The following is a 23,159-nucleotide window of genomic DNA, read 5'->3' as shown; positions in this document are numbered from 1 at the left end:
ATTTCAGCTGTGGAAAAAGTGATACTGGATACAAGCATTAAAGAGCTAAAAGGTAGCATATTTCATGCCAGTCAGCGTGATTTTGTGGAAAATAGATTTTGTCAAACTAATGTTATATTGTTTTTTGACTTACAAGCTTTCCTAATAAAAATACGTGCGCTGCTGTAATACAGAGCGCTTCCTGTAAGACGTAACGCTCAGTCCTGCAGGATGTTCTGATAAAAATAGCAAGCGGTCTGCAAAGTGGTGCAGCATTTATTAAGTTGATTAAAATTAAGGAATGAATAGAAGACAAAATAGGTATAAATGAGGAACTGTAATTAAATAAGGCTGTTTCTAATGGGGGTCTTGGGCTTGAAGGGCTTGTAGGTCTTGAAGAAGGGCTGTCCAGTTTCTGAGGACACGTTAGCAGATGGAGATGTACATAGAGGCAACACCTCCAACTGGCTCAGCAAGTGACTGCAGCACCGGGCAGCAGGAACAAGGAGCAGCTCCATAAAGGGCCGTAGAGTCACAGCTCCTTCGACTGATGTGCACTTTAATTGGAACAAATCAAGAATCAAACAAGCAATGGTGAAGAGTGGAAGTCTTACAGATGTGAGGATGTAAAGAAATTAGAAGGCACTTGGGGAGCACAAAAGCAGCACTGCACAACTATGACTTAGAATATTTGAACTGACAAAGGGGAGACTATCAAGTAGCAGATGGAAAGGGTCACTGTCTGTGCCTGAGGTATTAGTGAGACCATTCCTAGGATTTTCAATCCTGTTCTTGTATCTATTCTTCAAAAGGATRTGGAGAAAATTGGGAAGTACTCAAGAAATGAATCTGAATGAGGGAAGGTTGGAAACCATGCCATAGAACGAAAGCTTTATGGTACGTAATCTGTGCAGCTCATCCAGCAGAAGCTGAGAACAGACCTTGGGGAAAGCTCCAACATTTTAAAATTCCTTTCTTTTTCTTTTTTTTTTTTTTTGTTTGGAATGGAACCAAGTTTAAAACCTGACATCTTTCATGAGATGGATCTTCTGTCCTTCAAGCTGTTCTCATCAGAGTGACCCTAAAATCTAATGAAACCTACACCAATGGTAACATGAAGCTGAATTTTAACTGGAGATTGATTACACTTCTTTCTAGGCAAATCATTTGCTGGTTCATGGAGCTACAGAATTACACACCCTGATGTCATGAGCAATTTATCCTTGCATCCAAAGAGGCCATGTGGCCAAGCAGCAGTTAGAGGAGGAGAGGACTAAGCTGTGAGCATCCTGGGCTCTAATCCCACCTAAGCCCCTGCCCAACATGTTGAACCTGAGCAAGTCACTTAACCCCACTACCCCCCAGCCCAGCTGTAGAACTGTGCAAAAAGCAAGATCTTGTTGAAAAACAGATGTTGCATCTCAGCTGAGCTTTGCTGGGTAAATATACATTTCTAAGAAGTAACTCAATGAAAACACCTGCTGGGGCATGCAAGGAAGTGGACGGATGGAGACGGTTGGGTATGAACTCATGCTGTTCATGTGGATTCCTAGGGAGAAAGCAGGGAGCTTTTCCCTGATGATAATTGTATCCCACTCCCATCCAATTCTCAATGATGACAAGTGGATCTTTGCCAAGAGCCAAATCTTCTGGTCTGGCCTCCTGTGACGTCTCCCTTCCCCCTGACAGAGGTGGCGGGTGGGAGACACTTGGTCTTTCCATCATTTGGCTTGGAGCACCCCAGGGCCACTGGAAAGCCCTGGGTTTCAGTTCAYATTTATTCATGCGCTCGTTTTTCTTGCCTGGTGAATGGTGCATGTCAATATTTAGTCATTGCTGTGGAAACGGCAACAGTCATGCAAAGGGAAAGGAAAAAAAGAGGAGGGAAGGAATAGAAAACAGCATTTTAAAGCATTTTGGATGTGCCTGCACAATGGAATCAGGAATATGAGTTCGTTTTGCCCTTGTGCTTGCAAGAGAAAATGGAAAACGGGAATTGAAAAAGGGAAATGGTACCAACCTGCTTACATGAAGCCATGGGCAGAAGAATGGGAGCGAGAGCGTGTGGGATCCCACCAGGCATTGGTGCTGCACGGACACAGCTCCTTGGAGGAAGTGTCAGGCTTTAATTACAAAAACCAGGGAATGTAAAAAAAATCTGCTAATTTTATATTTGAGCTATATTTGATTTGGAAAAAAAAAATGCAGTGAATGTCATCTCCACGTACATGATCTGCTTCCTGAGCAGCAACAGGTTGGGCAAAGGCCCCTTTGGGCCTGCTGTTTCAAGAGCAGGAGCATCCACTGCTGTGATGAGGAGGAAGGGCCATCGGTGCTGTGAAGGTCAGTTATCAGCTGGGGCATTTGGCAGGGTGCATCCCGAATAAAGGCACAGGGATCCGCATGCAGAGGCCTGAGGGAAAGTCTGACCTGAAGACRGAAGAGGTCGACTGCCAGCCTGGGTTTGCCCTCACCAGGCTCTGGTCTTTTCACATGACATTAGCTTTTGTCAAAAAACACCCCATTTCAGTGAACTGTGGAGAAACTGTGGAGAAAGGGGAGACTGCAGCACACCCCCAGGCCTTGGCAATAGTTATAGAATTTGTGTGTGTGTTTAGATCCTTGATTGCAAAACAAAAATGGCATTAAGTTGGCACAAGAAAGGGATTTTATACCTGTCAGCTTCTGCACTGGTCTGCAAATGGCAGAAAGCTTCAGTTTCTGCCAGAAAAGCATCACGGTTCCCAGATGCAGAGCCAGAGAAATGATGTATCTAGACCAAATACAAGAGTTGGATTCTGATTTCAACACAGCTACTCTGCATATAAGCACTGAGTAAGTTTGCAGAGACCCAACACAAGGTAAACCAGTTTCTTGGTACTGAGAAACACAGCAATGAGGCCCATCTCTGTACTCACATCAACAGACAGCTAACGAGCACCAAGCAAAGCCTAGTAAGGAGCTACATTTAAATGCTGCACTGACTTACAAACACTGAAGTCTGAAAAAGGCTCTTGAGGAGGCAGAATATGGGAAATAGAGGCCCAGCATCACTAAGCAGAGCAAAGGCAATGTGTGGGCCTGTCCTCTCCACACACGGGCTCTCCAGACACCCCTCATGATAACTCTGTGCTCCACCCACCTTCTCACGGGGGCAAAGACAAGTCCCCATGTGCAGACCAGTGCTGGATGCAACCCTGGTTCTCCCTGACACTGCCCTGTTTGGCTCCAGCCCAGCAAGGCCCTGGAGTAGCTTTGGGCCAAAGAAGAAAACACCAAATCCCCTGGAGCAGACGGGCAGTGGGATGCCCTTCATGTGAACCTCATTGGGGTCTCACTCTAGCACTCAGGATTGGCTCACACCTTGCAAGTCCTTCCAGAATTTTGCCAACAATTCGTCTTTCTACAGGTGCCAAGTCTTTCTTGGACTCAAACTCATTGGATCCAAACTCTGAGAACTTCTATGGYTCAATCTTTGTGCAGGTTCTTCCCTTTGCTTCTCCGGTTGCCATCAAGGGACTGCAGAAAGCAGCCCTGCGCTTCTGTGCCACGTTCCCTCCAGACCAGCAGTGTCCCTTCCTGGCGCGGGTGTGCGAGTGGTGCCAGGGCCACTCCGTGATTGCTGAGTACACGTAGGCCCTTTTGAATCGCAGGAAGTACGTAAGCTTAGGAGATTACCAGCCCATTATTAACATTTCAGAAAAATATAAAGTGCTTTCCGCTTTATCTGTTTATTCTGTGACTGATAAAATATTAACATTTTTCAGCCTCCACTGAATAATCCCTGGTCCCCATATTCTCAGACAATACGGTGAGCGGGTTAAACGGATCACCCCAAATGAAGCTGTTTCTCTTGGCTACTGTCATACAGGAAGCTGGTGAGAAAAAAAAAAAAAAAAGTTGTTGTTTGTGCAGGATTTAAGCATTTTGAAAAAAAATCTGAAAATGTGATGCTTAGGAAAACATCAGGCAAGTAGTAAAAGTGCTCTGCATATGCGCAGCTGTTTCCTGACCATTTCCACTGCAAGGGCACTTAGTTTACAGGAAATTCCAGTTTACAATGCCAGCCTTCCCTGAAACGGGCTCTGGACTGAGCTGTATTGATCTGCTCTGTGTAACTAGTGGTGCTTGTGATTTCCCCACCTGCAAGTCCATGGGCAGCAGGGACTGTTTTGATCCCATCCTAACTGGTTCAAAGGAAATGGTAGTAAATTCACGTCCGTTTTCTCACTGGGCTGTTATTTCTCCTGGTTAGTTCTGAGGTCCTCTGCCCAGATCAGCGCCTGGCGCAGCCGTAACTGAGTGTGTGAGCCCTCTGGGCAAGGCTCTGGGCATGCATGGAGCAGGACACGCAGCCAGCCCTACTAGAAGCGCCCGTGGAGAGCAACAGAACCCAGACCACAACGCGACGCGCCGGCGCGTTCCCTGGCCGAGGGTCTCCAGCGGCCTCGTCTCTGCATCCAGATTTTGTACCAAGTTCAGAGCAGTTGAGAAACTTAGGATTTCTACCAGCTAAGCTTTCCTGCCTTTTTCTTTTTCCCAAGTTTACAATAACGGCAACAGATGGACAGAAATTACAGTAAGCTCAGGTAAACTCTGAATATTTGGCTTCTGCTCTTGGATAGAAACCCTACTATGCTCCAAGCACCRCTATGGCTCATGGAGGGAGAAACCACACGCAGCCCCAGCCATGCTTGCCACTCATCCGGAGGTGCTGCGAGCGAGACAAGTGCGAGCAGAGTTAGCTGGAGTTCCCATTCTGCTGAGTTGGCAGAAAGCCTCGCAGCAGCAGATGCAGGGGGATTGAGATGATAAATGGWCTCTGGAAAGCAACCCAAACATGTACATACAAATTAGTATTTAACATACAGTTGCTATTTGCAAATTATCCCCTTGTGATTTTGCCCTTGAATGAGAGCAACTGTGTTAGCTGAACAAACAGTAGCAGAGGGAGCTTCAAAAAGGCACTTACCCTCCCGCCAGGGCCGTACCCAAGGCGAGTCTGAACGCCCACCCCATGCACACAACCCCTTCCCAAGCAGTGCCTCCAGAGCCACCTGCCTCTCTCTTCAGCCCTTGCATGGCACAAGAGCCACCCTTGCCCTGAGGAGCTCCAGCACCCTGGGGTCCCGCAGGGCCCCGGGGAGGGGCTCATGCCAGAGCCCTGCGTCGGGACGTGGGTCGCTGGCRAAAGGGAGGCAGGCGGCTGGGCACCCTGCCAGCTGCTTTGGCAGAAGATGAGCTGAGTTGCTGGCCCAGCTATTTCATGGGAAGTGACATCACGGCAGCACATGAATCATAAATAATTTGACMCAGAGAGGAACAAGCCAAGGTGGCCCAACACCTGAGCGCCCCGCCTCCCCATCCGGGGCACCGCGGCGGGCTTGACGTGGCAGGCTGGGCTCGCGTGTGTCTTAGGAAGCCTCCAAAACCCTGGAGCTCCTCCAATGCTTGGCAGCCAAACACAGACCTACCCAGCCTGGCCTGACACCCTTGTGGGGCTCTCCCAGGCTCTCCCATGACCCTACGCCTCTGCAAGAGCGCAAGGCAGGGGTGGAAAAATCAAGGTTGGGTAGCCAGCAATGGATGCTTGGGGCTCCATGGATACTAAGGGGTTGCCTGGCATCAGGAAGGCACTTCCCAGCCAAGGAGACTAGCCAAGGAGCCACCAAGCAGTGCCTGGGCTCCAGAGCAGTGTCCCCTATTGCCCAGCCTTGGGAATGGCTCCCCTGCACGGCGGGACCCCCCAGCAGCAGCAGCAGCAGCAGCAGCAGCAGCAGCAGCAGCAGCAGCAGCAGCTCTATCCTCCCTGCGACCCCCCAGTATTGCAGGAGAGTTTGGAGGTACCAAAAGGGGGTGATACTCAGCAGTCTGCATCTCACTGGTAAGGACTTTTCTGGACTGAACAAGGGGGAATGGATTTACATTTCAGATTAGTTACCTTTGCCTTTGGAGRGAGAACTCTGAGAGAGAGCAAAGCAGCTGCTACCATGATTTAAGGAGGTAAGATGAAGCTGGGAGAGGGACAGATCAGGATTTCTAATATCAACCCTAAAAAATGCTGTTTAGAGGCTAGCAAAGTCTCACTGGGAGTTGACCCATATGCAATTGCATAGCCTGGTGGATGGCATCCAGGTGCAGGAGATCTGGCACTGTAGAGTTTGTCTTCATCAGCAAATTGCACCATTTTAACTTAAGGTACCAGTTTACACTTGAGTCCCAGATGATTCAGCCCCTTGTGTGGATGCTCCTGGAAGACAGGTTGCACTGCAAGTCACTGAAACAGAGCTGTCAACACAGCAGCTCGAGCAGGTTTATAAAAAGAAGCCAACGACTGAAGCCAATGTAACTTCCTCCGCGAGCATCTCTGAGCAGGGAGGTGACTTGCCCAAGCAGGCTGATGGCAGACACGAGCACGGAGCAGGGGCTCTCCAGGCTGCGTTCGCAGCCGAACCCCAGCAACATGCCCAGGTTGGCAACCAGGCCTGGAAACATCCTCTGCGTGTTGAGTCTAGTCCTCTGCAATCACAGACAGCCATGTCATATAAATCCATTTAACTTCATTTACGCTGCTGCTCATCCCTTCAAACCCAGCAGGAATGTCTTAGCCCTTCTCCAGTCTGCTGGCGTCGTCTTTGCTCTCCTTGCCAAAGTGAAAGTCCTCAGGGCAGTGGGACCAATAAATACACATTCCACACCCGCTCAGGAAAACCCGGCTGCTCCGACACGGGGAASAGAAAGCCAAACCCCAGGGAGAGGGAGATCAACACACATCAGCGGGCTGCCTGCGCCGCCGCTGCAAAGAGCCTTCCAGTTGTGTTTGCATTGAAAGTCGCCCCCACACATAAAAGACACTGGTGCCATTGTCCAGGTCTCTGCTGAGATGCATTGTGATGAGAAATGGGGCTTTAGGAGGTGTCTGGTTTAGAAATTCTTAAGAGAGTTGATTTGCTGCCCAAGAAAAGTTTTTTCCATTTTCATTAAAAATGTTGATTTTTTATGAAATGAATTTACTTTTAGCAGAGGGAGATGGTAGCCATTTTTAAAGGGAAATTTTGGTGGCAAAAATGGATGGATGCTGCCTCTGGGGATTTCCTGATAGAGGGGAAAAAAATCTATTTTCCATGAAAAAGAAAACCAAGAAAATTGGGTTTGCCCTGCAGTGCTCCCACGTGTCCCGGTCCCGCAACCGTGTCCCTGTGCGGCTCCGAAGCGCCACCCCACGCCAGGCCCCGCTGCGGGGCTTGTCCTCGCTGTGGGCGCTGCTGGCATGCRGCTCTGTCACGCCGGCTTCGCTTGGACCGGCCACAAGCTGCTTCCAATAAAACCTGACCTCGCTCCTCTGGGTGTAGATGACAGGAACTGGTCCTGGTTTCAGTCACCCTGCTGGGGAACACACAGTACCACCAGCTTAAGGAAAGCAGGAGAAAGGGAGTCAGGAAGCAATAAATCAAGTGTGTTGTTATGACATTGGCTTCTCCTCCAGCAAGCCCTGCTGAAGGTCCTTGGGTTTGAAACCACGCTAAGGGCTGGGCTGGCAGGCCCTGCAGAGGAGTACGGAGTGTTTATTTGTCCTAAGTGCTCTAGAGACAACCAGCTCTGCCGAGGCTGGCTTACACAAAGGCTAATAAATAAAATCAAATGAACTGAAGAATTCAATTTTGGTGACGCTCTGAGACCCCACTGGAAGTCTTTGTGTCAGTAGGCCGGATTATGCAGTCTCCAAATAGGAACGAGTTCATCCCTTGGACAAGAGCAAGGGAGGCAGCTGAGACTGGGAGCAGTGGAAAGTCCCTCATGGTCGGGTGGCAGCTCCTTGGTGCTGCTTCAGTGTGTTATGCTCGTCCTCAGTGCCCTCTCCTGTGTCATTCCCATATGAAAGTAACAAGTCTTGAGGGCTCTTAGCTTCTACTTGAGCAGTGGAGGGGCCAAGGAAGCCAGCCTAGTCTCCTGAAAATCTGGAGTCAGTAGAAATGGGTCTTGCCTACAAAGCACTCCCAGAGGATCCACAAAGCCGGTGCTTCCATGGGCAACATTGCCTGAGAAGCAGAACACTTTGGATATCCACCTTCCACAAGTAGAACTACTYCTTTCAGCTTCACAGTATTTCTGAGATCAAAGTGGCACTGTTACAGGAACGTGTCACCCTGTGACTGCCAGGGAAAGGGATGAGTCCTGGGTCCCAGGCAGCTTTTCTACCTGTTACCTTGTGCTCCCACCCTSACCAAGAACAAAGATGCCCACTTAGTGCCGCAGGGGCCAGCGATGAGACCACACAAGGCGTCTTCAGCCAGAAAGAGGCACTGCTGCGGGTGGGAGGACTGATGAAGTGAGGTGAATGGAGGGCTCTGTCTGCGCATGTTTATAGAGTCTCCAAGGAAAAAAATGTGTTGAATTCAGGGTGACTTCCTCTGTGATGCCTTTACTGGAAAGCAGAAGAGTCTGGGCCAATATAACATGGGCCAACACAATAATATAACCCACGTARCCCTGAGCCACACTGTACTGAACCCAGCTCACCCTGAGGCAAAGGCTCAGGTAATACAGTATTTGTCTAGCACTTTATGGACTCCAAAGCAAATAACTAAACATGCATCTTGAAACCTCAGCTTGTAAAAATGTCAGGTTCCCCTATCTGCAAGAGATTTCTCTTTGATATTTGCTCAGACAGAATGTAAAGTTGCACCAATGAAGCAAATGAGGAAGGAGAAAGAAGTCACACAGACCAATGAAGATTAAGGTCTCATGCAGCCTAGGAGAACAGAGCATCTTGGATACAGCTGTGTCACCTCCCTGGCTCCCACGCATCAATTTATTTGTGGTTGAGAAAAGCAACTGTGCTAAGAAACGGGGAAGATTCTGTTGCGAAAAGGCTCCAAGCCCTCATGGGCTTTGAGAGCAGATGCCCTGTCCTGCACCCTTCCCTCCTCCTCAGTCTGACGGACACCGAGGGTCTCAGCAGGGGCAGTGAGGGATTCCTCTGGGACACGGAAGGGAAGCAGGGCTGGGCTTCATGTCTCTCAGCAGGGTGCTGTGAGCTCCATGTGGCCAGGACCAGCTGCAGAGCGATGCATCTACTGACTGCCCTGTAAAGGAGCACCTGACCTTCTCATACATGCGCAGACCAAGGCTGGGTGGCAGGGCATGGGGAACCAACCCTCCTGTTACGAGAAGATGGTCAGCAAGCCAGTCATAGAATCACAGGATCACTATCATTGGGAAAGACCTTCAAGATCATCAAGTCCAACCACAAACCCATCACCACCATACCTGCTAAACTAGATCCCTGAGCCTCATCTACACATTTCCTGAACATGCCAGCAACAGGGACTCCACCGCTTCCTGGGCAGCCTGTTCCAATGCTTCACCATTCTTTCTATGTCGAAATTTTTCCTTATATCCAACCTGAACCTCCTCCAACTTGAGACCACTTCCTCTTGACCTATGAATAGTTATTTTGGAGAAGAGACAGACCCCTGCCTCACTACAACCTCCTTTCAGTAGTTAYAGAGGGTGGTAAACTCTCCCCTGAGACTCCTCCTTTCCAGATTAAATAATCCCAGCTCCCTCAGTCACCCCTCATGTATGTAAATCAATGTCTTAATCAAAGCTATAGAGTAAGGGATTAGAGGGAGGGACTGGGATTCATATTAGGGGATAAGAGGGAGGGATTCCAGGGAGCTGCAGGAGGTTCCATCAGGGATTAGAGGGAGCTGCCCTCAGCCTTCCCCACAGCYCTGTATGCAGAAATGTCCCCCTTCTCGTGCTCACAGCCTGACACTGATATCGTCCCAGCTCCATGGCTTCCGTCAACGAGATGCCGGCACTTAGGGAAATCCTCAGGTGCAGAGGCAGCTCCCTTGTCTGTGTAAGACAGAAGGGTCTGGAAGGCAGCATGTACACACAAAAACTGGCTCCACTGATTCACCAGCTTGCTTATAAATAACTGTAAAAGCAAGTGCATGGGCAGGCAGAAAAGTAGAGGAGGCATTTCTGTCCCTTGGGAACTGCTGGCTCCTCTCCACGGGGTTTTCACACAGCACTTTTATCTCATTAAAATTTTATTTTTTTGTGAGCCACAGAATGATTTTCTGAGCGTGCGAAGGGCTCATAGTGCTCCCAGACCAGAGCAAAGAAACCCAAGGAGGATGGCAGGGAGAGGCTGGGGTTACACCTGGCCCCCGACGGCAGAAAGGAGGCGAGAGCAAAACCACCAACCTGGGGCTCCGTCGCAGGGGAGCTGCTGAGAACAGAGCCCGTGGGTGAGCGCTGCCGGGGCCGACAGCGCCGCTCCTTCGCGGGCAAAGCTGCAGCAGCAGGATGGCAGCCGGCCCGGCCCGCGCGCTCTGCGCTCCCGCTTCAGAGGCTGCGGGGCTCTGAGGTGGCCCAGGGGCTGCCAGGGATGGGACACCGGGGTGTCCTGATGCAGCTCCCACATGCTGCCTGGGGCTCCCTCCAGCTCCTCTTTTCCTTTCTGAGACTGTTGATGTTGGACCAAGAAATGCTTCTGATCAGCTTGTAATAAATGCAACATACTCCTTTAGCTCCAAGAAACCTTGGAAAGATTCACACAAGGTTAGAATTTGGCTTTCAGTCCAAAACGCAGGCTGGAGAGAAAAAAAAAAAAAAAAGCAAAAAAAAAAAACCCCTTTGAGATCACTTTATTATTACCTGGGTTATTTTTCCCACCCTTTGGCAGAAGCTGCAGTGCCAGAAAGTGTCAGTTTACTCTCGCTATTGGGCCAAGAACATCCCTGGTACAAATTTATTGCTCTTAATAGGGCTGGGCCTTTAATTYCTCCTGCATACTTGTGAAGAAATTTGGCTTGTCACTGAGGAGCAGGAATTATTTTCCTCTCTGCAGGTAGAGGCAGGTCTTCCTTTGGCTGAGGTCTCCACACATCCCGGGAGCAGCTTTATTGCAGGGCTCCCGTAAAAGGGATTTGAAAAATCCATAAGCACCTGCCTGGGTTGAAAGCCAGAAGCAGAGAGGCTGCTGTTCAGCACATGGGATTTCTTTTTGTGCTGCTTTTATTCCTTCCCCCTTCTTTTATTGCTGTGCTACCGGCTGAAGTGCTACTGTGGGATCAGGCTGTTCCCAGTCCCCTGGGAATTAGTCCATGCAGTAGAAGGCTCCTATAATTAAGACAGGGCACTTTTGCCATTAAAGGCACTAACAGCTGAAGTTAGCACTAAGGTTTCACAGTAGATTTTATGACCTGTTCCCATTTGTAAAGGGATCTGGTTTAAACATTGGTCAGGCTCAGCTGGCTGGGGTCTCGACTATCTTCTCCGCACACGGTGCTGATGTTCTTGCTGCTGCTGCAGGAGCTGCTGCTGGTGCTGCCCTGCACGGAGCAGGAAAGCGGTCCCCATGGGGCACCTAATGAGATTACTCCCTGAAAGCGGCATGCTGGCAACCGGCATGAGTCGGGGCTCCTGCACTGCAGCTAACTCCATATCCGCAGTACAAACTTGTGCTTCCCAGAGGACACAAACCCTGAGGGATCCCCTCTGTGGGGTGCGCTCCGCCGGCTCCATCAGCTCCCACTTCTCCTTTATGGGCACCAGCAGGCTGGGCGCAGAGCAGGAGGCACAGGGCAGCAAGTGTCTGTGTTACTGCAGTTCCCTGGCGCTCGGGAAGCGTCTCCCTGCAGCAGCAACAGTTAGACTCCGCCTAACTTGGCCCCTGGTCTGCAATGGCTTCACTTTCTGACATCTTTCCCAATAAGACCAGGAACCTCCCTCTCCTCTGTGGGGTGACTGCCCTGTGAAACCACCCTCAATAGCTCACAGTGGCTTGAAAAGTCAGGTGAAAGAGAGGATTTTGTTTCAGTGGGTTCACATTACTGAAATGTGAACAAGAGCTGCAGATAATGAACCATCACATTTCTTCTGCAAAGAACAAAACCCAGGCTCTGCGGTCAAAAATCCTCTTTGGATTTCAGCTAATGGCTGCCTCTAGTTTGATTAGATCTACAAAGCTGGATTTGTGACGGTTGGAAAAGCCAGAGTAGGAACAGCTGGGAGAATGAAAAAAAGATGAAAATTCAACTGTCTTAACCTCCCTTCCACAACGCCTTTGGACTCAGCCATTACGGGACATTTGTGGGCAGGTTTCATAAGAACCTCTGTTCTTACCAAGGGAAGAGCAGCTTACAGCAGGCCCTGTCATCCTGGTACGGGGGCTTGGCAGATCTGCCCTGTCTCTGCAAACCCAGTTCTGCTTTACAAGCTCCTCTGTGTCCCCTAGTGCTCTGGGGACATCTGAGAGTCTGCACAGAAACTCAACAAACCATTTGCCGGAGGCCTTCATTTCATGGCTATTCTGTGCGCTGCAGTTTCCAGATAGATAAGGTTGCAGAGGTTAAATAGCGATTTATAGAACATAAAGTTTATATCCACCCTGCCTGCATGAAGCTTTCAAGCGCCTTTCTTCTCTCCAAGAAGAAAGAAGGCTGCAGTGGCATGAGAGCTTTATGACACAATGCGGATTTAATGGGAATAGCACAGGGAGCTCTGCCTGCAGGACGGGCAAGCACCTGCGCTGCCCTCCTGCTCAGCATGCACGGAGCCCCGCGCTGGCATCCGCCGTGTTCCTTTAGCTCTGCTGTGCTCAGCTGGTAATTCTTTTTTTTTTTTTTTTTTTTTTTTTTTTAATAAATCTGCTATTTTTCTTTAAAGGAAGGAACTTGCAGAAACCTCACTTTGAAAGGTGCGAACATCTCATGTAAAATGAACTGCATTGCAGTATTGAACTTTTATAATATAATTACCATGGTTTATCTTCACACATTTGCAATAATTAACATATTACTTTCAAAATCTATATGAAGATACCCCCAAATTTTCTGCCCAAAGCAGCAGAGGGGCCAAATGCAAAGGGCATTACAGTTGCTTTGTGGATTAGAGCCAGGCTGGACAACAGAACAGAAAGGGCCCGAACAGACTGAAAAGCTTTCACCCTAGAAAACTCTATTTCCTTTATTGCTCTTACAAGAGCTCTGGATGTGCTGAGAGGGCTTTCCCGAGCCAAGGGAGCACCTGGATCATCCCTCAGCATGGAGCTCCCCCTTCAAGCCACCACGTTTCTGAGCGTTTTCCCAAAAGGAGCTGCTTGAGCACAACAGTGTATACATATATATATATGGTGCTTTATCTACAGCCTTAGTTAGGAGGATGGCCTCTAGGCTGAGATGAGGGTAATAAACGTGAGAGCTGACAACCTGAAAAGGTAGCAGGGCATCCAGGCTCACTGCTTAGAGGACCTGATTGTAAAATTTTCACAGTTTTTTTACTAACAATTAAATATTAACAATTGCAGTCAAACCTACTCACACTCTGAACTCAGATCAACATGAACCAAGTGCTGTCATTAACCCAGGAAAGGACAAGTAGTTGTCTCCTCCCTACTATTTTTTTTTCATTTCTAAGCAGATTTCTATTTTTCAATGAAACGTGAACAAAAATGTCGAACAGAGGAACACACTTGGCCTTGAAGTGCTTGGAGCTCAAGCACAAGTGAGGAGTATGAGAAAACCACAGTTTTCAAGGGACTTTCTTCTAGTTCAGCTGTGAAAACCCAGGGGATACAGAGAGAGGGGACGGGTCAGGTACCCTTAGCACTCAACTTAATGATTTCCCGATGCTTGATGTATATTACTAATAATTAACTTTTGTCTAAGTAATCACAGTTAGAGCACACTAGCAGACTATGGCGTGCCAGCCTGTTTTCCTAAAACTACAATACAGTAATTTTCTTTTTCTTTACTCTTTTTAAACATTGTTATGAAGCATTTAGGCAAGGATCTACACWCAAACTTTGGGAAAAGAGATAGATGATGTGAAATGCAGCACGTTGGAAAAGCTGCAGTAGTTCAGTGGTTGCCTTGGAGACACATGCTCAGAAGATAAAGGAGCTTAAAGTTGGAAAGTTCATGGAAGCCGCATAATGAATTGTTTTCGTCTGAGCCTTTTGCTTGTGTGTGTCCCTGTGTCCTTTTTTTTCAGAGCTGGAGGAACTATTCCAAGATGTGACCTCCACTCTGACATGAGACAAATTTTTCTTCATTTTCAAAGAGCAAAAGAAACAATTTTTCTTAAAAATGGACAATGGAACCTGTAATGACGTCAGCACAGAGACCACCTAGCAGGGACAGCTCAGGGGGGAAAAGGCGCTTTGCCTTTTTCCTACACAACAAACTGCTGCTGCGACAACCCCCAAGAGGTCTGGAGATCTAGAGGCACAAAACCTCGAAGAGCTCTCTGAGGTGCCCTTGCCTATCAGCCTGGGCCAGAAATCCTTTGGGGAGCAAATTGTGCTAGAAGTCTCTGGAATTTTTATGATTTCCAATTTCGGAGTTGGTTGCAGTTCTTTGCTTTGGGCCAGCCAGGAGGCTGACAAAAACGCCCTGCTCATCATACTTGCTCCAGCAGAAGCTACYCGATGTGTCCTTGCCAAAGCGGGTACAAGGCAACATGACTGATATTGTTCTTACCTCCTTTATCTCTAGTGATGAGGAAAAGCTTTGGCTTCACTAAAAGAAAATTACTATTTAAGAGTATCATGCATGTGCAAGTGGTTCCCTTAATACATAAGGTCATAACTTCTTGTTCCAAAGTCATGAAAACATGATAGAAAGTCAGTCTTGAATATAGCATATGAAGGATATGGATATAGGACAGAAATAACAACAAAAAAAATAAGGTCTATTTCATTTATTCCATCATTTTTGTGACTTATTACTGCATCATTTCTTCCTCCTTACTTTTCACTGTGGCAGACCTGTTGGTCAAAGGTGTCAGCAAATGTCACCCATCTGAAGTCTGGAGGAGGAAGCGGAAGAACTGGGAGGATTCATGCGGGGCTGGGCCCAGAGGCTCTGCCAGATACCCTGGGTAGCAGCAAGGAATAACAGCTGGAGGCATCCCTCTGGAATGCCGCCTTTCCACTGCCAGCTTTAGAAATGATACTGATGTAAAGATGTGAGCAGCCATGGCAGGAGATTTTAAGGCTTAATTAATGTTGCAAAGGAGTAGAATCTCTTTTATGCAACATGCTCAGAGTATTATTGTGGCTGCAAAAAGGAAAGATGAAGAAATTAGGTTCAGAGGAGAACCATATTTATGTAGAAAGTGGGCGATTTGTGAGAGTTCATTACCTCAGGCCCAGTAGGTGCTTGTGAGAGCCAGAAATTGCACAGGAATGAGAAAGTGAGGTCTCAAGCTCACCGACTTGGTATTTCAGCCTTCTGGTGAGATGAACAAGTCTAGATGTGGCRGTGATCCAATCTGTTCCCAGAAACTGAGTTTGGCTGGTAACTTCGCAGGAGCAATGATGCCCGCAGGTGCTGGTGACTTGTTCCTATCCTCTATCCTCTATCTCCTTGTTCCTATCCTCTATCTCATCCTTATCAGCTCCAGTGCAGAAAGTGAGAAGCAACCTTGACCACTCTCCTACTATTCTCTGCCATCTCCTTTGTAAGAAGTGTTTTCCATGGAAACGATCCCTCCGCACCCATCAGCAGGCGYATCGGGGAGCAGGGGCTGCACTCTGCACCGCCGCATGCTCCGGTCAGCAGATAGACGCAAGGAAGCAAAAACTGCAAGGCAGGAAACAGCCACTTGGCCCAACRAGCCCGGCCCTTTAAGCTTATCTCCAGCGCACCTCCTTGCTTTGTCTCCACATCTGCAAATCTCCCTTCTCCTCATAAAAATGTCGAGCTGTCTCTTAAACCCATTCCTAGTATTTGCTTAGCACCCTAACTTGGCAGCGGCTCCACAGCACCTAGGCAGGCCTGGGTGACATAACACAGCCCGAATCCCCTGTTTGTTTTTCCCGTTGCCGGTAATCCCGCCGCATGGGGCAGGGCCCAGGTGGATAAACAATCCTGCTCTGCGCACGGGAGCTGTCCATGGAAATCCCAGGGCTACCAGAAGCGGCAGTGCTGACTCAGCATGTGAAGCCCTTCCRGAGGGATAACAGCGGAGCTGGCCGCAGCGCAGGGAAGAGATGGCCCTAGCAGGAGCCCTGTGATGGCTCTGGACTGCGCTCCAGCACAGACTGGGAGCGTTTCTGTTGCCCTCCCACCCTAGTCACTCTTTACTGGCAAACAGAGGACATTCTAATTCTCTAATTCATCTAATTCTAACTTTAGATGGAGTTACAGATAAATAACAAAGATTTCATGTCGATGAGCTGGCTTTGCTGCTRCTCAGACCTATTGCCTAGGAGAGACGTCCACCTGCTCCATCTAACCCTTAACAAGTGCTGCCATTTGGAGTCATTTCCTATGGCTCCTTCCTCCCTGGTGAGAGTCCAGCTTCAACTGAGCTCTGCTCAATCCTAGAGTAACTCTGCCTCCCACTGGAGTTTACAGTGGATAATTCATTCTCCTATAGCTCTTCTTAAATGGCTCTTACTGGTGCTGCTGAACACACACTGCATCCTGTGTCCCCTTCTGAGGATGCAGTTGATACAAGGCATTTGTACCTAACCACTTCACATGGAGGATTTCAACCATTTTTCACAGACAGCCTCCACTCTTTTCACTGTGGGACTCTATCACAGCATAGTGAATTGAAAGCAATGAGTTTGTTATCAGATTTCCTAGCTACACTCATGCATGCAAGGATGAGCATCATAGCTGAGGGAGTAAACTTCATTACAGAACAAGGCACCTCACTCAGGTGCATCATTACGTGCTTAATGCTGGACACACAGCACACGGAGCCTTGACGGTGCTCAGGAAATACTTCCGCGTGCAGCTCCCTCCTTCCGCCGTTGCTGCTGCTCGGGAACACCCTGAGCAGCTGGCGGTGCTTCCTTCTCGGAGCTGCCTGTGGAGCTGCCAGCCTCACTTTTCTGAGGGACCAGAAGAAACTTTGGCAATATATCCCTRCATATACACTGCTTTCTTAGCTCACAAAATGCTTGTAAATGCCTCAGCTTATGAATATGGCCTCAGTAAGGTAAAGCGATCATTGATAGGAACATTTTTCTGGAATAACAGGATTGCTTCAGTTCTGCTTATTTTCAAGATCATCAGAGAGAGAGCCTGTAAATGCCTGGCGCATGGAAAAATCCCTTTGCTCTTGTTTCAATTCCCATTCTCATAAACATTTGAAAATGCTATTATTCCAGTTTGGCAAACAAGAATAMATCCTTAGAGCATATGGAAACAGGATCAGCTTTTCATGAGCCTTTCTGCCCCTAATTGCTTTTTGTAGCATTTCAGATGGCAGGGTTCCTGACACAGTCCCTCTACAACCAATAAAAGCCCATTCCCATTCGATACTTCTGTGCTTTACATACTTGGAGCGCCGCTGGTGCAGCGTGTGTCTTGTGCCCCTAGCTCTCTACCAGCACACGCCAGTCTCTGCTCCCATCTTGGTCCTGGATATCCCCAAGTCCTTCCAGAAGGGTGCTCAAGATCCTGCTCCCCCTGGAAACATTAGTTTTGCTCTTTTCACTCAGCCTGTAATAAAACCTATTTTGCACTTTCCCAGCTGACTTCTTCTGCTGTTTAAGCTAGCTGCCCACACTCGGCTGTGTTGACTAAAGCTACTTCGCCATCAATCTAGGTACAGAATATTCCGTATTCAGAGATATAGAGATAATGCTGTGTAATACACTTTCCTGCTGCAGATATTGCAGAGTAACCCCAGTCTGTGAAACACTCGATGAGCATTTACAACAGCCTGAAGCCATTTCCCAGTAATTGCCTCTCGCTTCACCCTGTACCGGGATTCCACTCTCGCTTCCCCCAGCCTCTTCCCCAGCCTGGCACAGAGTGAGAATTCACTCAGCAACTTGATATAATCTAACGCTTCATCAAAGAAAGCCTAGAGCTCATCTAACTGTGTACATGGAAACAGGAAAGCTCTGAAGAAGTCTAATAATACACAGTGCCAAGCTCTAAGAGTCCCTCCCTGCCCTGCCATGAGTTTGAGCAGTCTCAAACTCATGGCAGGGCTGCTACAGCTCTATGGGATCTGGGGTCCGATCTGCACGGGCTCCATCTGCCTCTAGCAGATTTCAGCCTCTCAGGCTTAGCCACAAACACCTGCCTGTGGCTTCACGTCCTGCAAAACACAGCTGGGGGGGGCTAAAGGCAGGGACTGAGGCTGGTGGAAGGGATTCAAGTCACAGAGGAGCTAGAAAGGAGACAAGTCGTGCCCAGTTGGCATGGGGTTTATTCCTGACGATGGCAGAGAAAGCCGGCGGGTGCACATGGAGCAGCTGCTCCTTGGGGGCCTGCTGCCCCATGATGGGACATATATGCTCTACCTGTCACAGGGGATAGGAAATAAATCTCTTAACCTCATGGCATGGGAAGCATTTTTTTCATGGGAGAGGAGAGGAAGGAGAGGATGGGAGGAATCAGGGCTTTGCAGCAAGAAATGTACAGAGCAGCATTGGAAGGCACACCCTGTCTTGCTGTCCAGATGTTCCTAGAGACACTCAACCAGCACATACCAAACCCGGGCTGCTCGTTCCCACCAGCCAGGCCCTGTGTAAGGAAGGGGCTGTGCTCTGTTTAACCTCATTTATTCCTTAGCAACCAAAAGCTCCCTGTATTTTCCCATCTTGGGGGCTTATGTGCGGATCCCCATTCAGTGACATTCTCCTACCATGAATGATTAAGGAATCTGAATCTCTAAAAATTGCCAGATCCCATTTCTGTTCCTAAATGCAGTCCTATAGACAGAGCTAAGCCTAGGAGGCCATGGGATTTCAGCTGATGATCCCYCTTTATGGGGCCAAGAAGCAGTGCTATTGAACAGGAGGCCTGGGCCATTTCTCCCTCCATGCCCGTGCCCTGCAGGGATTTACACAAAAATTTTTCATGTTCTCCTTAGCTGGGCTGCARTCACTAGGAAAGAAAGGCCAGGGACGCAAGGGCTGGGTGCCCACGGAGGTGCTGGGCCACAGTGACTACGTCCAGCATCAGCCAGTGCCAGTGGGAAGAGATGAACGTCCCCTCATCACTGCGTGCACCTGCACCAGCACCGGCAGCGAAACCCTGCCAAGACCAGGCAGCAGTGCCGGCCTCCAGGTGCAGGCCRGGTATTTTCTGCTCCTTAATGTTGAGCAGTCTCCTCCTAGGAACTGCCCACCTTGTCGTCTCTGAGATCTTCCCTCCCATCCATTAACAACGTGTTTTACCCTCCGGAGGGCAGGGCGGGCAGCCTGTCCATTTGGCTGAGTCTGTGCCGGGCAGGATTTCCGCGCTCCAGCAGCTCGGTTTTATTTGAGCGCTGTAGTGGAGCTGCCTGTGCTGCCCTCCTGGCTGGGCAGGGCTGAGTGCACCTATTTACATGTATGCCTGGAGGGGCTGGGTGACCCCTGCAAATACATGAAATGAGTCTCAGCATCTCACCGCCAGGACCCCGCTGGAGGAGGCCAYGGGGTTGAAGACATGAGGCAGGAGCAAAGAGCCACAAAAAGGGAACGTCCTCGGCAGCGGCTCCGAGGAAGACCAGAGCTGGCAGCCGGGMTGCAATGGCCCCGGCAGGAACTGCAACCACATGACGGGACGAAGCGAGTTCCCCCTTCCCACCGCGCACTCTGGATCAACACCCCACTATTTACAGTAGTGCACAATAATATTGAATCAAGATTTGCATGGGAGGACAGTTTCTATTYCACATAAGATAATTTTCCAATAACTTTTTTTTTCCAGAGATGCAAAAACATTTACTTTAATGATAATGAAAATAAAGCCAGTAAAATCCCTTTGTCCTGTCATTTCAATCAGATAAACTGTATCTACCAACTGTTAGAAGGAGGATTAACTCGGGTTGACATTTTTTTTAATGTACTATGCGAGAAAGCCCTAGAGCCAAAACATTTACAGGCCAGGTTTTAGCGTATGTTGATCTAATAGTTTCTCTGAAGAAAATTTCTTTAGACCTGGCAGGTGTGTATTAGTTTTCATTACTTCAAGTGTCTACTAGCAGAGTTTTAATTAACAGTGCTGTTCATAATATCTTTTTAGGGCTGTAAGAGCTGGATCAGAGGCAGGAGTCCCAGGCTCTCCTGAGCAGGTTGTGGTCGACCGGGCTGTAAAATCTTGCCTGACCCTCCTGTGGGCCTCAAGGTGCTGCTGGCCCGGGGGACAGGACCTCTGATATCCAGGTGTTCCTCGGAGGTATTTGCCCCGCTGGCCAAGCCCCAGCCCTGCCGTGTCAGCTGCCCTCAGAACCGGGTTTCCTGCGGGCAAAGGCACAAATTGATGGAGAGTCTCGGGCCAAGCTGCGCAGCGGGTCTGGGGCAGGAGTGGGGCCAGGCCGCAGGTGCCTTGGTACCACGTGGGGCAGCAGCACTCAGCCGGCCTCTCCCTGCTCCCAGTAGGGAGATGCCACTTTGGAGCTGGGCAGGAGAATAGGATAACGCTGAGCAAGCTGCCCGCTCCTGCAAACCAAATAGCAGAAACCCCAGCACTTGCTTTGCCGCTTATCAGAGACGTTAGACCGCAAGAGATAAGGTTATTAGTGAAAACATAACGCTGGTGCTCCAGTAAGATAGCAGAYGAGATAGACCACTTATCTTATCAGCTCTTTTATAAGGGGTCCCCTAGTGTTGCTATAATTTTCTAATAATATTATAAACAGAATTGATACCATTTTATTTTTCCTGGACAGGTTCTTTTCACCTACCCTTTTCTTAACGGGTTGTCTTTTTTTTTTTTTTCCCGTCTTCCAGGAAGTGGATTTTCCCTCAATTCTGATTTTGTCTGCTTTGTTTTTCTGTTTTAGATCCACTTCATCCTAGATTTAGGCTGTTTTAATTGCATTTTTTTTAGCAATCCTCTGCTTTCTGCTGTCTCTCTTTGACCAGAGCTGCTAGTCTAGGGCACAGGTTTCCACTGTGACAGCAGCAACTCGGACACCTCACACTTCATCCAAGGCTTCCCTCTTTACCTGCTGAGTGTTTATTTACCATGGATCACGTAATCCTTAGGTGTATTTGGGAAAGGTCCATTCGGGAATGGTTTGTGCATTTCCAGTAGGTGATTCCCAGGAGAGGAGGGTGGTCACCGCCTGTCACAACCAGCCCTGCCCAGGGCTGTGCAAACCTCCCTGCTGGGACTGGAGTCCAGGAGCAGCGATTTCTCCTCGGTGTCCAGAGCTGTGTGTCCTGTGCACATGGACTAGCCCTCCAAAATTCCCTCTTCCTCCACATCATCCCTGATCCTTGAATGACCCCATGTTTCTTCCAGTGCTACTTCCCTGCCTGGCTCAAGCTGCTGCAGGAACCTATGGCACCAGACAGTGATCCTGTTGGGACAGGGGTCCTGCTCAAATGCAGGTGTCCCTGACACCCTGCCCACTGTCTGCCCTTTTACAAGCTCTAAATGTTAACTAAARGTTAGTTTTTATTACACTGCGTTAAATTAAAGGAATGAGCAAGTGTCAAAGAGCTCTGCGGTGACCGGCGTGTGCAGGCAGCAGCTCCYTGCCCAGTGCCTGCCCTGCGCTGCGCTTGCTTGGACTCCTCAGGGCCCCGGAACATGAAAGTCTTACGCTGCAAACAGAAAGTAGGCCCTAAATTATGAAGTGCTCATCCCATACCACGAAAATTAGCAAGAGATTAGTCACTAGTTCCAAAGGCCGTGGGGTCAGGCTGCACCAGAGCAACACAGTTGCCCTCAATTTGTTGCACAGTTTTTCGCCGGGCAGGCTCTGCAATGCAGTGAAGTGCTCCATACGGCCAAACTAAATGGTATGTAGAAACCTCCCATTAGAGCCATCTGTATTCTCCTTATCATGCCACGCAAGTCAGGCTGAAAATTTGGGTTGTTACCATGCAGATTATAACTAATTTCATACATATGATTTTGAAAGAGATCACTTTACAGGGCCTTTGCACAGGGATTACTCGCAATCCTCCTTGAGGGGTGATCTCAAAAGTTTTTTCTCAATATGATGGATTGATTTTTCTTTTGACCGTTTGGGATGATTAAAGCAGAGATCTTGACAAGTCCTCCTCTGAAGGGTCACGTCCGGCTCCCGCAGCGCTGGTTGCTGGCATCTGGCAGGCGTTTGAAAAGCCAAACACTTGGCCATGGCATTAATTCCAAATGTCTGGCCAGGACTGCGCTGTCGGCCTGTGTGACTCTTGTGCTGTTTCCAGGAGGTATCGCTGTAGTTTCTCCACAAGTGCTGCCCTGGTCAGCAATACGCTGGCACTGGAGCAGCCTGGCTGTGGTTTATAGGGACCGCCGTTTATAGTGACTTCTAAGGGGAAGTAAGTGCTTCAAAACTGCTATGAGCATGTTGTGCACATGGAGACAGTGTAAATGTCATGATCAGATTGGAGGGAGATGTTGCCAGAAGCTCTGCACAACCTCCTGCACTCCGCAGCAACCGCTAACAACCAACCATCCCATTCTGAAAGCAGTATTTGCTGCTTAGGAACAACTGAAATGATATTTATAAATGAAAAATACAAAATATGACTATGTTTTTTCCTGATATAGTGAGTTCCCTGGCAGCTCACAGGATGCCCTTAAGATCCTCAAGGAGGAAGCGCCATCCTGACCCATCTCCCTCTCGGAGCTCATACCAGGAGGACGAGGCACATGAGCTCCTCACYTGTGCAGCAGTGTGACCTCTTTCTGCAGCCCAGCTGGTGGCAGTGAGGAAGATCAGCAGCAGCAGCCCATGCAGAGCCTGGGGCTCAAGCAGGGAGGAGCCAGCTAGCAGCAAGAAAGCAGCGGAGACTCCAGGTGGATTAACTGCCCAAACCCCAGCTAATCTGCAATGCTTAGTTCAGAAAGGACATTCAACCACCTGTAAACCCACCCTGAGACACCCATGCATTTCCTAGTTTAAGGGGACGCAGGTACTTTAGCTGTTCAGTGAGGTCAAAGCGCTGACATTCCTGATCCCTCAGTAAGGACAGAGCTCCAGCCTCGTCTCCTGCAGCACAAACCCGGGCCGTGCGGTGACGTCTCGGCCACCAGCCAAAGCAGGGATCACTTGGATGCAGCTGCAGAAGCACTTAGGAGTCGTGCGGGAGCCATGCGCAGCGTGGAGTAATAAAGGGAATTACAAGGTGGCCATTTAAAATAAGAATTAAAAAATTGGATTAAATACTGAATTCGACCCTCTTCCTTGCCCAGCCGGCAGCCAGTCCCTTCTTTGCTGTGAACGGGCACCAGGGGCCTGATTTG

The sequence above is a fragment of the Nothoprocta perdicaria genome, unplaced genomic scaffold (assembly GCF_003342845.1).
Source record: "Nothoprocta perdicaria isolate Ctin4 unplaced genomic scaffold, notPer1 scaffold_2, whole genome shotgun sequence".
NCBI classification, from domain to species: domain Eukaryota; kingdom Metazoa; phylum Chordata; class Aves; order Tinamiformes; family Tinamidae; genus Nothoprocta; species Nothoprocta perdicaria.
This window is presented reverse-complemented; position numbering follows the sequence as displayed.